Source organism: Triturus cristatus, chromosome 11 (genome assembly GCF_964204655.1).
Source record: "Triturus cristatus chromosome 11, aTriCri1.1, whole genome shotgun sequence".
Taxonomy (NCBI): Eukaryota; Metazoa; Chordata; class Amphibia; order Caudata; family Salamandridae; genus Triturus; species Triturus cristatus.
This window is the reverse complement of record NC_140594.1, coordinates 181,179,293-181,195,177: the sequence shown is the minus strand read 5'-3', so window position 1 is coordinate 181,195,177 and position 15,885 is coordinate 181,179,293.

Genomic DNA, 15,885 nt, shown 5'->3' with positions numbered 1-15,885 from the left:
AGCACTGATCAGCAGTGGTAAAGTGCCCAGAGTCATAAAACAGCCAACAACAGGTCAGAACAAATATAGGAGGAAGGCAAAAAGTCCAGGGATGACCCTGCAAAAAGGGCCAAGTCCAACACAACTCCATCTTGTTATGCCTGTAATGCTGCTATTGAATCTGTTGCCTGGGGGTGTGGCCTGCTGCGCCGAAGAACACTGAACGAGCTCTCCTAGCCGTCAGTGAATAACCCCTAAAAAATCTGTCTTCATCTGTGGGTCGGCGGAGACGATCCAGGACTTTGAGGGGGGTTGTGGCCGCAACGTAAGGTGGCCGTGTCTCGGCATAGGCGGAGGCACACAACGGCAGCTGCAGTGCTGATGGCTGAAGTTCTCCTGGCCTTTGCTCTGGGCTCGGTCAGGATATCTCCAGACGGGGTGGACAGCGGGGCATGCGCTGCCTTGCCTGTGGGCAGGGAGAAGTGAGGCGGGCCTGATGAGAAAGCCGAGAGCTGACGACGGGCCACGGCAGAGATCACGACTGTCTGTGTCAAACGGAATCGGTCGGTTCCTGCTTTGTTGCAAGCCTGTGCACACGTCAGAGTCGAGTGCAGAGTGAGTACTCCTTATCTTAAGAATCTATAATTAACATTCACTGTATAGCAGATTGAAAATAAAAACAAGATGAACAATCTTGAGTGTTATGTTCTTCTTTTACTCCCAAACGGTTGCCCAGCCAACACATGTTTTGTCTGGGGAAGTACCCCAAGACTTCTTCAGGGCTGAAAGGATATACAATAAAACACAGTCTGAGCCAAAATGAACCCTACAAGGGTCATATGATTCTGTGCAAGGCGACCAAGGTGGGCAAGTGAGCACCCTTTGTGACATATCAGCCTGTGTGAAGCAGAAGCTCCACATACATGTGTCTATTGGTGGACCCCGGTGGTAGGTCACAGTTGTGTTGGTGAACAGAAGTGACATGATTCTTATATAAAGCACGTTAACAGTGAAATCGGTGGTGTGTGATTATACAAGATAAGGATGAGGAGAGAGTTAGATTTGAGAGAGGATGTAGCAAGGGAAATAGGGAGATGTGAGGAAGAGAGAGAGAGAAGCAAAGGGTAGTGAGAAAGATCTGTCAGAGGTGACTCAGGCGGAGGTTTCCATGAGTGATATACCGAGAAGGTGAAAAGATAACGTAGAAGGTAAAAACGACAAATGCACAGTGGGGGATTTAAGCACAGGGCTGGTCCAAAGTATGAGGGGACCGAACCCGTGCTGCCTGGATAAAGTATCAATCACAAACTACCCATGAAACTGGTGAATTCACCGAGAATGGGAAATAAATCCTACCTATAAGGAAATGGCAAAAGATATCTTGATTTTGAGGGAAGTGAGATATAAATACATAAAGACAGGGATTAGGAGGTTGTAAGTACCTGTAGGTACGGAAAATGCGAAGTGAAGGGAGGTGTCTCACCTCTAAGCCGGTTATACTTCCGTCCCAGCTTGCAGAATAAAATGGGTGTGATCCAAACGTTTAGGGGGTCCAGAATTCAGACCATGTAGTGGAGCCAAAGTATGTGCTTCACTGTAGGAAAAAATAATAATAAATGCATGAGTTTCACTGCTACACGGTATAGAGAAGGTGGCGAGTGAAATGCAGGAGGAGCAACTCACCTCAAAAATGGTTATACATCCGTCCCGGTTGTGGTGGAGCGGTGAGGGTTAATAGGATACAAAGGGTCCAGAGTGGAGACCATCTGAAGGGCCCCAAAATGGGCTTGTCTGAAAGAAAGGGCATGAGCGTCATTGAGATAGTATAGGGGAGGTGGTTGTCAGAGGGATGGGATGAGGGCCGAGAATAAGCGCTTAATAAAGGTGAAAGGTCCGTTGAATACAGATGAACAAACCTTTGGGTCTTGGGTGAGGAGTATGAAAGGCTCAAAGGCCATAAAGTAGAGCATGGTTGGATCAAGGTACAGTCAGGAAGGGTTAAGCGATTCAGGTAAAGTGGGAAAAGAAACACAACGCTGGGCTGTTTACACGTGTATGTGCAACGAGAATGCAGCCCAGCGGTTCCTGCTGTTGGGGACCCGCGGACGCCAGGACCGTCAGAGGTGAGATGGCGTGCCGAGCTCGCATACGTGGCCCTGTGACCTGCCCTGATTGCAAAGGAGGGAACTCAGGACCTGAGAAGGCCTAGGTGATGGAAGGCATTCATACCCGTGCACTGATGGTGGAGTAGCAGACGCTGGGGGATTGAGACTGTGGTGTAGTGCCCCCCTTTGGCAGCTGAAAGTACGGGAGAGATCCCCCTACTGCATTACGAGTAAAGAACCTGTCTGTGCCAATACCGAGATATAGTGCCCTGGTGAAAAGTGTAGTGTTTTTGAGGCACCGGACAGTGGCAGGATTTATCGGGCCTTCCATCTGCAGGGTGAGGCCTCCCGCCTTTACGTTTGCTGCTGAGCCACGCAGGTGCTGCGGACGTCATGTGAGTCGACATACACAGAGAAGCCGGAGGCAGTTTACCTGTAGTGGGAGAAGAGCAGGGCCTACGTAGAATTATTGTGACCTTACAACCGCGGAAGACAGGTGTTGGAGATATTAGAGGCTTCCCCAGCTGGCGGTTGTGCGGTGGCCTAAGAGAACAGGTCAGTGTGAGAGCTTTTTGGGCATTCAGGGTCCTGGCACTAAATCCTCTGCTACTGGTCTTAGTGCCAGTCAGAGATGGTTCGACCAAGGGCCCTCACCCAGGTCAGTCTAATCAGATCGATAAATACACAATTGCAATGGGACATGCGGGGGAAGCAGTAGGAGCAGCAAAAGACCCCGCAATGGCGGTTGGGGAAGATCTCACACCAGAGCCCTCTTTGAAAGATATCATGGAGGCATTAAGGGATCTCCGAGGCACCTGTGAACCTAAACTCGATACAGTGACTGAAGAAGTGAACCTGCTGCAAGTGGATTCACGCAAAATAGCAGACAAGGTGTCCGCAGCTGAAACAAATATAGAGAGCCTGCAATCAAAAACTAAACGCCTGGAAGAACAAGTCCCCTAACTCACAAAACAACAGACTGAAACAATGTCCCGCCTCAAGGACCAGGAGGGCAGGGCCAGGCGCAACAATATCTGAGTGTTGGGGTCCCCGAGGGAGCAGAGGAGCAATCTGCAGATCTTTTTCTCAAAGACCTTATTCTTAACAGCCTCCGGCCCAAGAGACTGTCAAATTACTTCTCTGTTGAACGAGCGCATCGGGCGTTGGGACCACTGCCGCATCCTGGGACCCCTCACACATTTGTAGCCCGCATATTCAAGTATAGAGACTGGGACGCAATCCTTCAAGCGGCCTGCTCGAATGGTGATCTGCAGTACGAAAATAAAACTATCCGTGTTTTCCCCGATTTTACCCTCACGGTGCAACGCCAGCGGCAGACTTTCGATGCAGTTAAGAAAGCTCTTAGAGAAAAAAATGTCAAGTACATGATGCTATACCCTGCCAATCTCAGAGTTGTTGTGGATGGGAAATCATTTTATTTCATGACACCGGAGGAGGCCTGGGATTCGTTGAAAGGGTTGGAGAGTGGCCAGTCGAGGGACAAACCGTGGAAAAATGGCTACCCTGAGAGGCAAACATCCTGAGTCACACAGCCCTGCACCCTCGGCCAGCCCACCCAGCCGGGGGATTGACACAGACACAATATGAACATCCATTGCAACAGCGGAATTACGGTACTCTCTGCTTTTTTTTGTGGAAAAGGGTTGGGGGAGGGGATAAGTGGAGTTGCATGGTCATGGGCCTAAGAAGTCTGTGTCGGACCTTTCTTCTTACTTGACTGGCTCAAGAAAATTCCCAGGCCTCATGAGATTATTTGACCTGCTTCTTCTTATTATTTTTGTTGGGTGGGCACGAATTACTAGTGATAATTATCTGCCTAGTTCACGTTTGCAGCGGGAATGCCTTCCCATTGTTTCATGCACACATTTGAGCGACCGGCACTCTGCAGGTTGGGGAAGTGGGAGGTATGTAGCTTACTAAGCAGGAATGCAGGGAGAGGGGAGTTTACAGGACTGTTTGATTGTGTTGACATGTATTGTTATGCTCATCAATGTGATAGCCTACGTGCAGTGCAAGTGCATACATTACCTTATGTTAGGTGGTGGAGGGTCACTCAAACATTTCTATACACCCAAGGCAGAGACGCAGCAGAGACGCAACATACAAACGTGTTTATGGACGTGGAACGTGAATGGACTAGGCAACAACATTAAACGTACCCTGGTCCTGAAACACTTTAAACGCCACTTCGCTGATATCATAATATTGCAGGAGACACACCTTAAAGGAAATCACTATAAAGCCCTGGACCGTTTTGGGTATAGGCTTGAGGCCCACTCTGGGTATTCCACTGAGTCCCAGGGTGTAGACATCCTAATTAGAATTTTGCTGCTCTCTACGATAACTAGGATGTGCTGGGACACCCTGGGGTGTTTTGTGGCCCAGCAGGCACCTGGGGGGTTGATCTAATAATCTCTGTTCCCTATATGTCCCACCCAAACTCCACACTATAATCCTGTCGAAGCTTAGTGCTCTTCTCCTGGAGTTGCCCACTGGGATCCTCCTCCTGGGAGGGGACATGAATGCAGTGATGGATCCTGTTTTGGATTGGTTGGGTGCAGCAAGAGGACATGCAGGCTGGGAGGCCCTTCTTGACTTTATGTCTGCAATGGGTATGGTAGATTTATGCAGTACCCATAACTATCACCTAAAACAGTACACATACTACTTAGCCCCACATGGGTCTTTTTCACGCATTTACTACTTCTTTACACATTACGCACAGGTGGGGAACTTTGAGGGATCTGAGCATTTTGCGTGGAGAATTTCTGACCACTTCCCAGTGGGTATTGGACTTAGGGGACCAACTGTTAAGTCTTCCCCAGGCTGGACCAATGGTACTTGCGAGACGTAGACCTTACTTTAAAGAAAATAAAGGGTCAGTACCATCCCCATGCACCCTGTGGGAGGCATTCAAGACAGTAATCCGTGGCCAGGCTCAAGCACCGATTGGTGGAAAGAAGAAGGCAGTGGTTGAATGTAAGACCACAGAGCAGGAAATTCTTGCCCTGGAGAGGACAGTAGTCGAGAAAGGGGGGGCAGACCTTTGCCACAGGCTATCAAAGCGACAACACAATTATGATCCTTGGCCGACAATGCAGCACGATCATATGCACCACTACACAGCGCCGCCTGTACGACGTTGGGGACAAGGCCTCCAAACTACTTGCCTGGCTTGATAAGAGATATAGGAACAAATCATTAGTAGTGGGGGTTAAAGAAGGGGCGGGAGTCCTACAGACGACAAACTCTGCAATAGCAGAGGCATTTGCCTTACTACATGGATCTTTATACACCTGTTAGTACTAGATCGGGAGCTGACTGCGTAGAGTTTGAAGTAATCTAATAGTAATCCCAAGGGCCACACTTACCAGTGGCCCGCAATAGTAAGTCAATAATGAGCAGTTGGCAACGTAGAAGGTTCAAGCGTTTATTGGCCACAACAGAACTCTACATAGAGGAGCCTCATCGAACCTCACCCATCAGGTGCGCCGAGGAAGACTGCTGGCTCCTTGACAGAATCACACTTATATACGTAACAGATTCAGCATACAAAGCATTGCAAGTGGAAAAACACCAGTTAGCCCTAGAGCTCCTAAATGAGCTCATACCATCTGCACACATAAGGTTACTATCTTCTGCAGAGAAGGTCGGCGGGGTGACTCCCTTTCGTCTCGGGCCCAGAGGAATTTCTCTTGATACTCCCTACTGCAGATGTGACCTTGGGCCTTAGTCATAAATACAATTCACCCTGTCTCTAGGCTGGTACGAGCTAAATCCTACAGACAGTGCTCAGAGAGAACCACGTGATCTGGGGCATGACTGTTCATAATCCAAGATGGCCGCAGTATGGTTTCCCGGCCCTTTCTATCATACAAGACACGGAGAACGAATGGGCCATCTTATGAAGCAGTTCTCGTTATTTATGGAGTAAGGATACAGGCCAAGATACGTTATGCCAACCTCACATACTGACTTGAATCCCACAGAACGGCCCTTTTTAGCATAATGTAGCTATCCATCAAAATACTCTTCGAAAATGCCCTCGTCTATCTGCATTATGTCATGTATCTCTTTCTGCACTAGTTGAGCGTTCACCCTAGCTGGGTTAGCTTCAGGCCTAGGTAAAGCAAGGCGGACTTGTGCGGCACAGTAAGAACAACAGGCGGGTCCACATTGGATGCAAATACAACAAGTAAAAAGGAAACCCCCTATCCCTAGGAGGACCATGAATATTTTCCAACCCCAAGTGGTAAGGAGACCCCCAAAACAACCCGAAAAAGACCAGGTACCTGTCTCCGTATGTATCTCAGATGCTAATCGATGCAACTTTTGAATGGCCAGATGAACCGAAGGGGCGGAGTCAGGTATATATACGCAGCAGGAGCTGCCGATCACTCTACACGCTCCCCCACGATCCACGAGGATAACGTCTAAAACAAGGCGATTTTGGAGGGTCACAAGTCTGGTCGCTTGAAGCTCAACTGTTATATTAGTCAGTATCCCAGCGGTGTTATTTACCACACCCTCTACTGCCCTGGACAATCTTCTAATTTCTTTACTGGTTAATATGGGCCCCCATATAGGTAGGACCCCTTTTATGATATCAACAAAATGTTGGGCAGGGGTATCGGTCTGATCTGTGGCATGCCTATCAGCGTTTCCTGATTCTAAACTCCGTCGGTTCAGTGAGTGGGATCTATGATAGTCGGAAGGGGCTATATAAACAGGAGGGTATAGGAAGGATAGGTAACATCTACCTGGCCACCCCCGAGGGAGCCAGGTATAAGCGTTTTCTCCGCATACAAAATATACATTTGGAGGAGTAAGTATAGGTGGGCTGCTAAAGGTGCGTAATCTATAGGTATAGTTACATTTACTAAATCCAACAGATAGATGGCCAGTACCATGTATGCAGAAGGAGGATGAGGTATTCAACACAGGGACCGGAATAGTCCTATCATTTGACACATTTCGTTCCTGGAAGTATCTAAAATACTCAGTAAAATTGAAGGACACAAAATCTAACACCTGGTCTCTCAACCAGGTATCATTTTCATGTTCTGTATACACATTCATACAGGCGGTAGGATCCAGAGTACCGTCCGTACCTTCAGTATTTGGGGTGAATCCCTGGTGCCTTTCTATATAGGCCAGAATCAATTCGTAATCTTTCTCTGAAAATCGGTGCTCATCAACAGTATAATGTTCATACATCATCGACAATAATCTGAACCAAGCTTCACAACTGCCTAAGTAAGACAAAGGTATTGAAATGAATAGGTCATGCTTGTGCATTACAGAAGGAAGAAGGCCGCATACCCAGTAATTTGTGGCATTCGTTGAACTATGGGTTTGGTGTAACATTTCGATAAAAGCATTATACACATAGGTCTGCCGATGCCTCTCTTTATGTGGGGCAAAGGTCTGTAAACGGTGTTCCGCGGGGGTGGTAGGTATCAGGATGTGTACAGGATGACGGAATTCTAGATAGATGAACATTCCCAAACATAACATTAATGAAACAACTATTATGACAATAAAAACAATCTTGGCACGCAAACTCCAAGTAGAAAACATTGGCAGATGTGTATACAAAGGGCGGTGTACTATGGGACGCTCCTCTTCAGGGACAAAGCGAGCAAAGGGATACATTCTCACTAAAAGTTCAGGTATAATCTCGGGAAAAGGGAATCTATAAGCAGTCCAACCTGCCGGAGGGTGCTTCTTTCCTGTGTCCGTGTTAGAGCCTCACAGGCAGACTCCTATTGTTCCATGTAGCACAAAAAAGGGAGACAGGCACAAAAACTTCTCGCGTCGGAGTTGCACTTGACACAACTCTTGCTGAAAGGAAACTCTACCTGGGCCCCCACCAACTAATCAATGTCTCTAACTTCTTTCTGAACAGAGCATTATCAAAAGTTCCAAGCTCTCAACGAGTTCAGTCCAGTGTTTTTACCTTTCCCAGGGTTTTACTCAGACCTTCATTCTCATTCTCTAGGCTGAGCCTGGGATCTTTGCTTTCTGTCTAGGCCGCAGGTTGTAGCAAACATGACCCGGTATTTCGGGATTTATGAAAAGAACAGGCACAGTGGGGTCAGGTAAAGGACTAGGTGTGTGACTTTCCTTGTCACGTATTGCATTCCCAGGTGTGAGATTACCTGTCGCAGATGTCGCCGAACTCACAGCACCCTCCACTCGCCCATTCGTTTCTCCTTGGGCTTCTGGGGAAGGTGACTTTTCGGTAGGTGTATCACTTTCGTGCCTTAATACTTCGCTCTGGTCTTGTTGGCCATTCGGCAAAGGAAGTGGAACCCTTTTCAGATGTGATACATGAATCCAATGCCGTTTCCCCTCAACCTTTACAGCCGTTCTCGTAGCCAAAAGCACTTGAAAAGGCTCGGTCCAGCGGGGGTCTAGACTCGATTTCCGTTGGTAGTTCCGAACCAGGACCCACTGTCCAGGCCCCCAAGCTGTGTCCAGGACCCTCCGGCAGGGGCTGCAGCACTGCTGCTATCTGTTGGTGAATGGAACGAAGATCTTTAGTTAGTGCATAAAGGTAATCCGCCAACATAGGATACTCAATATCTCTAAAGGATTTTGGTCGAGGCACACCCCATACATTAGCAGGCCTACCAAATATCACCTCATACGGTGATATCCCGCTCCGGGAGTGGGGAGTAGTTCTTACAGACATCAAAGCCAGAGGTAAAAGGTCAGGCCATTTCAATCCCGTTGTATCCTGTAGCTTTGCTAACTTCAATTTTAAGATGCCATTATATTTTTCCACCAGCCCCGCTGATTGGGGGTGATGGGCGGCATGGAATTTCTGCTTGATTGACAGGCCCTTGCAAACATGTTCAACAAGGTCAGCATTAAAATGTTTCCCATTGTCGCTCCAGATCACTCGTGGTAACCCATAGCGGGGAAAGAACTCTTTTACTAGGGCCTTTGCTGTGGCTAAGGCAGTATTTTCCTTGGTGGGGTACGCCTCCACCCACTTGCTGAACGTACAAACCACTACCAAGATGTATTTGAGATTGTTATCCCGTTCAAACTGGATGAAATCCATTTGTAACACTTCAAAAGGTAGGGTGGGGGGTGCGAAGCAGGGATGCTACCTCCTGGATTATGCTGTAGACAAATCATGCAATTCTGAACTAGTTGTTTTGCAGTCCTGTGGATGTTGGTATTATACCATACGGGATCTAGTATTGCGCAAATACCTTGAATCCCCACATGTGCAGGACCATGTGCCATGGACACTACCGCATTCACAAATGCATTCGGCAGAAGCCATCTACCTCTTTCTGATAGGTCAATCCAACATCCATTGTCATCTAGCTTCCCTATCTGTTCTTGCCAGTACTTTAGCTCTTCGGGGGTTGCTTCTGATTGTAATTCTTTCACACTATCTATAGTGTTATTAAATGTCTCCGTTTCTACCATCCTCCTAGGTAGACTTGTTACGAACATGGAGGTGTTATTGGATTGAGCAGTTTCTTTAGCGATTCTGTCCGCAAAGGAATTTCCCTTACCTATGTCATCAACTATTGCTTTATGAGCACTGCATTTAACAACGGCTATGGCTAGGGGCAAGGTCAGGGCGGCCAACAATCTCAAAACCAACTGACCATTCTTTATTTTCTGACCATGGGATGTAAGGAAACCTCTTTCTGCCCACAACCTCCCAAAGCTATGTGCTACACCAAAAGCACACTGGCTATCGGTGTAGACATTTATCCTTAACCCATCACCCAATTCACAAGCCCTTAGTAGTGCAACTAACTCGGCAGCCTGGGCCGATCGATAAGGCACTTTGGCCGTCTCAACTACTGTTTGCAGTGTGGTGATCGCATAAGCAGCGGTCGTGGTGCCATTGGGTAACCTAAAACATGAGCCATCGACATACAATTCCCCTTGAGGGTCAGATAAAGGAATGTCTGTCAAATCTATCCGCCCCTTTGTTTCTTCTTCTGTCCGGAATATACAATCATGTATATCTTGACTGCGATCTTCCAGAGGGAGAGGTAGTAACGTAGCAGGGTTCAGGGTTCAGGGTGACACATTGTTTAATAGTGATGTGTGGTGCAAACAGGGTCAATTCGTACCCTGTAAGACGCGCACTAGTTAAGTGCTGGGTCTGCGTCCTGTTCAATAATACGTCCACAGTGTGAGGAACCATCACTGTCAGGTCCGTATTCAGGACGAGCCCTTCCGATTGTCGGATCACCACTGCAACCGCAGCCGTGGCTCTCAGACAACTGGGAAGTGCCCTGGCGACATTATCCAATACCGCCGAAAAGTACGCACAAGGCCTTTGCTTACCACCAAATCCTTGTGTTAACACTGAAAGCGAGCAACCGTCCACCTCATGCACGTAGAGTACAAAAGGCTTCCGGTAATCAGGGGTGCCAAGCACAGGAGCAGAGCAAAGAGCAGATTTCAAAGAAACAAAAGCATTCTGAGATTCAGCTGTCCAAGGTAAAGGCTCATGCACATCCTTAGTCGTTAGATGCAAGAAAGGTTTAGTCAGTAGGGAATAGTTAGCGATCCATTGGCGACAGTAAGAGGTTATGCCAAGCAAAGCACGGACATCACGTTGCGTGCAAGGGACAGGCATGTTAGATATAGTTATGATACGATCTGGAGTCAGTCGTCTTCCCTCCTTCGACAGGAGATGACCTAGATAAGTCACCTCCGGTCGACAATATTGAAATTTAGACAGCGAGACTTTATTACCATGGTCCGCCAAGTGCTGTAAGAACGCGGTCGTCGCCGCTCGGCAACCGTGCTCGGTATCAGAGGCCACAAGGAGGTCGTCCACATACTGCACCAGAACGTTACCAGTTGGCAAGGTTAATGTATCCAATAACGTTTTAAACGCTTGGCTATAAATGCTCGGGCTTTCTGTATAGCCCTGTGGGGCGCGACAAAATCTGAAGCTGCGACCTCCTAAAGAGAAGCCGAAAAGATAACGGCTATCTTGATGAATGGGAATACTAAAGAAAGCATTTTTCAAATCAATGACAGAGAAATATCTAGCAGTCGGGGGAATCATCGTCAAAATAGTAGTGATGTCAGGCACCACGGGATATTGGGGCACTACTATCTTATTTATTTCGCGCAGGTCAATCACAAAACTATATGTGTCCGCATAATCAGGGCTTTGATCTATCGGGGCTCGTTTAAGAATAGGGAGAATAGGGCTATTGCACATATTGGAAGCTGTCTCCTCTACCACACCAGTGCGAATCAAATCATGATGGGTGGTATGTGCAACAGACCCACATCAGTATCCCCGGTAGCCCACAGACTCTGTGGAATCTTTGCAAGCTCAGGGGGCAGAGTGTCCGTTTTGGAAAAGCATTGCGCTGACGGAGGAAAGGGTTTCTTAATAGTCAAATAAACGCCGTCTGGGAAGCAATAGATGCGGGCATATAGCCTCTTTAGTATATCCATCCCCAAAAGATTCTCACCACACTGTGAAGTTAGAAGGAAGGGTGAATCTATTGAAATGGGTCCCAAAGTAAGAGAGAGAGGTTGGGAAATGGGGCTTACCACCGGAGTTCCAGAGAAACCTACAGACACATTATTCTGGCCAGACAGAGCAGCCCCAGGGACAAGGGCGTGTGAAACAGAACTATTCATAGCCCCTGTGTCAACTAGAAACTTACCTGATGTATCCATTAAACGAGCATGCACATATGGCCCATTTTGATCTACTGGAATTGACACATGTCCCCCACTCTGTCCTCGGCTCACCTATGCCTCAGAATAGCCTGCTGAGTCGGTATTCACATAACCTTCATTGTAATATTGCTTCCCCTGACGATGGTCAAAATAATTCTGACTAGTCTCACCTTGCCCGACACCTTCCTGTCTTGTATGCCCACCTCGATGACCACCAGCACGGCCTCTCCCTTGGCCCCTCGGAACGTCGTTGTGCGCCAGCAATAACGGACACTGAGCTCGCCAGTGCCCTTCCTGCTTACAAAATGCGCACTGATTTATTCCCAAATCTGTTCGTCCTACACCCTGTCCGGAACCCGCCCCTCGTGGGGCGAAGTTCTGCGTTCCCCGACACCTCCCCCGACCTCTTTCGACTTGCTGTAACAGGACCCTAGTCTTCAAATCCTTCGATCTCTTTTCTGTTTTTTCCTTACTCTCATTCTCCCGATGCTCATAGTATTGAGCCATGCTTAAGATAGTTGAAGGGGTAGATGTAGTCCAGGTGCTCTCCGCAGCCTGAAGTCGGGCTGATATCTTGGGTAATAGGTTAGTCACAAACCTATTGACAAACAAACGTATGCCACCCTCCTTATACAAATCTTGCCCGCTAAAATCAATAAAAACCCCTTCGAACCTCGTAAAGAAATCGGACACACTCTCATCCTTCTTTTGTTTACCCGCGGTCAATTTGTCCCAATCTACCTTCCTTGGAGGAATTAGTGCATGCAGTAAGTTATTATTTTCCCTGGCAAAGTCAATATTTCAGTTCTGGGTTTATGTCCTGGCTTACGATCCCTATCCCAGTCCCTCAATTGCTCCCAGGTTCCCCCAAACTCCGCCACATGGTCTTGATCATGCACCTACCGCCATATGTCCACCGGCACCAATAGAGCAAAGAATAGCTCTATATCAGCTAGTGTCATTACCGCTGTGGAGGTGGCTTCCGTAAGCTCCTTATAGTATGCTGTAGGATTCTTTCTGGGGTCAGGCAACTGAGTTTTCAATGAAAGTACCTCACTACGTTTCCACGGGGTGTATACCCATTGCTCCTGAAAACGGGCGTCTACTCTCGGGCGGGTAATCGTCCCATGTGCATCTACTATCTCAGTTACCTCTGGGTGGTAAATGGGGTGCACCTCACGCATTGGAAACTGCTGTACCCCTGCAGGACTAGCTGCTTGTAGGCGCGTTCTGTAACTGACCAAAGTGTTCACATTCCCATATACCGCTTCTAGACTTAACTGAGACTTATGCGCCTGGGTATGAATGTCATATAGTATAGTCGGAGCTCTTTCTCTGTTATAAGCTTGCTCCCACAATGAGATGAGGCGTCCGGCCATGTGTGCCAACGCGTGCTGCTGCATTACCAGTTCATAATCTTTCATGGTGCTCCATATGTCAGACAGGGTATAAATAGATTGCCGCATCCATTGGGATGCCTGTACTGCAATGGTCTCCTTTTCCTCTGTTCCTAGAGCTGATCGAGTGAACAGCTTCTTGTCATCTAATGAACCGGCCGGATGTACTGGAGTTGAGACAGCTGCAAAAGGAGTTGCACTCGCGGAAGAGGAGGTCAAGGCAGAGGGAGAATATATGGCCCCTGGTGACAACTGGGGAGCTTCGGCAGCTGCGGCTGACAAAAAATTGGGCAATAAAGCCATAACTTCCGAAACAGAGGAGGACAGCCGAGAGAGATCGGTGTCAGCAGCGAAGGAGGGAGGCTGAGGCGCCGATGCAACTGGAGTTGCCGTGGAGGCAACTGGAGCCGGCGTAGGGCCGACCGTCCCTGCCGCTACAATAGCTGCCGATACCTCCGGATATAACTGTTGCGGGACATATGAGGGCGGTGGCCGCATGTCCAGCAAGTCTTCTATTTCATCCTCTGCATTCGGTCGGGCTACATAACTCTTATCAACCTTTAATCTAAACTCCCGATTCATACAATCAATTCCTTTCTCTACCCTAGCTCTGTCATAGGCCACAGCTTTCTGAGTTATGGTCTGCCCCGCTTTGGCTTTCGCCAGCTTCTCCCCCTTATCCGTCTCTGTTTGGCTTCTTTCTGCCAGGCGTTTAAGGCATCAAACATGGATTGCCTACTGCGCCGAGAAAATAGTTGCTCTTGTAGAAAAGCGATTTTCTTTTCATCAAATGAACCCGTGTTCGGCCACTGCAATTCTTCCTTACCTTTAGTATACTTATGCCACAGGGTGTTGAACAATATGGGGGCAATCCCATGTTTCACATACATGAAATGCCTAGGGCTGCCCTCCGGTGGGGCAGGCTGACTCTCAGCCAACCGAGAGTCGCTAGTCCGACAACAACAACCAAAACAATTCAATTTACTGAAACACGACATGTTGGTTAGTAAACAGACACAAATAACATATACAGACTTTATATCACAGCTAACATATATGTCGACATTCTTTTCTGCAGTTCAACCTATCCGACCTCGATGCATCCAAACAAACGAACCGAGCCCGTCGACTCCCGTTCGTGGAGAATTATTCAAAAGGATCAACAGAATCACAACAGGCAGTCTTTCAACAGACTGGCAAAAGACTGTCAGACAGGGATAACCGCGAACTGAACTACGGACCATCCCATGACCTCCCTGGTTCGCCACTGAGACCGTTCCGATGTGGTCCAAGCCGCACTTCAGATACGTCTCACGACTACCCAGTTACAGCCACAGGCTTTTCCGAGTGCAATTCGGCCGTGTATTACTCTCAGGTAACAACTAGGCATCTGATCAGTGTCTCAAAATCACAAAAGATCCGCGGAGTTTCTACAGTCAGTCCCTACCGGACCACCCTGCAAGACCTCCGTAATTCTCCCAGGGTCCTCACGACCCCTCAAATCAAATACAGTTAACTGTTCCAAATGCACCGCTCAACAGCGCGTGCTTCAAACAAACAAGTTACTCACCGGGTGCACCCAGGTACGAATGTTCGTTCTCCGCTGCCAACTTCTTACAACCAACACGATCAGTTCCTGGGTTAAGCCCGTAAGACCCCGGTGGAGGGTCACTAGCAGCAGAGGGTGCCCCGATCGGGAGCACGGAGCGGATGCAAACTCCCCTCCGCCCACCCAGCCAAGCCGCCCTCGATCCTCTCACCCGGTTATGGGGAGGGAAAAGACCCCCTCACGGGGTCCCTTCGTGGTCGCCAACTGAAGTAATCTAATAGTAATCCCAAGGGCCACACTTACCAGTGGCCCGCAATAGTAAGTCAATAATGAGCAGTTGGCAACGTAGAAGGTTCAAGCGTTTATTGGCCACAACAGAACTCTACATAGAGGAGCCTCATCGAACCTTACCCATCAGGTGCGCCGAGGAAGACTGCTGGCTCCTTGACAGAATCACACTTATATACGTAACAGATTCAGCATACAAAGCATTGCAAGTGGAAAAACACCAGTTAGCCCTAGAGCTCCTAAATGAGCTCATACCATCTGCACACATAAGGTTACTATCTTCTGCAGAGAAGGTCGGCGGGGTGACTCCCTTTCGTCTCAGGCCCAGAGGAATTTCTCTTGATACTCCCTACTGCAGATGTGACCTTGGGCCTTAGTCATAAATACAATTCACCCTGTCTCTAGGCTGGTACGAGCTAAATCCTACAGACAGTGCTCAGAGAGAACCACGTGATCTGGGGCATGACTGGTCATAATCTAAGATGGCCGCAGTATGGTTTCCCGGCCCTTTCTATCATACAAGACACGGAGAATTAATGGGCCATCTTATGAAGCAGTTCTCGTTATTTATGGAGTAAGGCTACAGGCCAAGATACGTTATGCTAACCTCACATACTGACTTGAATCCCACAAGTTACTGCAAGATTTTTCCCTCCTGATGCTCACTGGCAAGATGAGAGACACCCTTGATGCTGACCTTACGAAGGAAGAAATAGTTACGGCCCTCAAAACCCTGCAGGCGGGGATGGTAGTGGGACCCAATGGGTTACCGGTTGAGCTGTTTAGGGTATGACCAGCAGGATAGTGGAGCCGATATTAGAGATATTCCAAGTGGCAAGGGAGGCTGGATGCT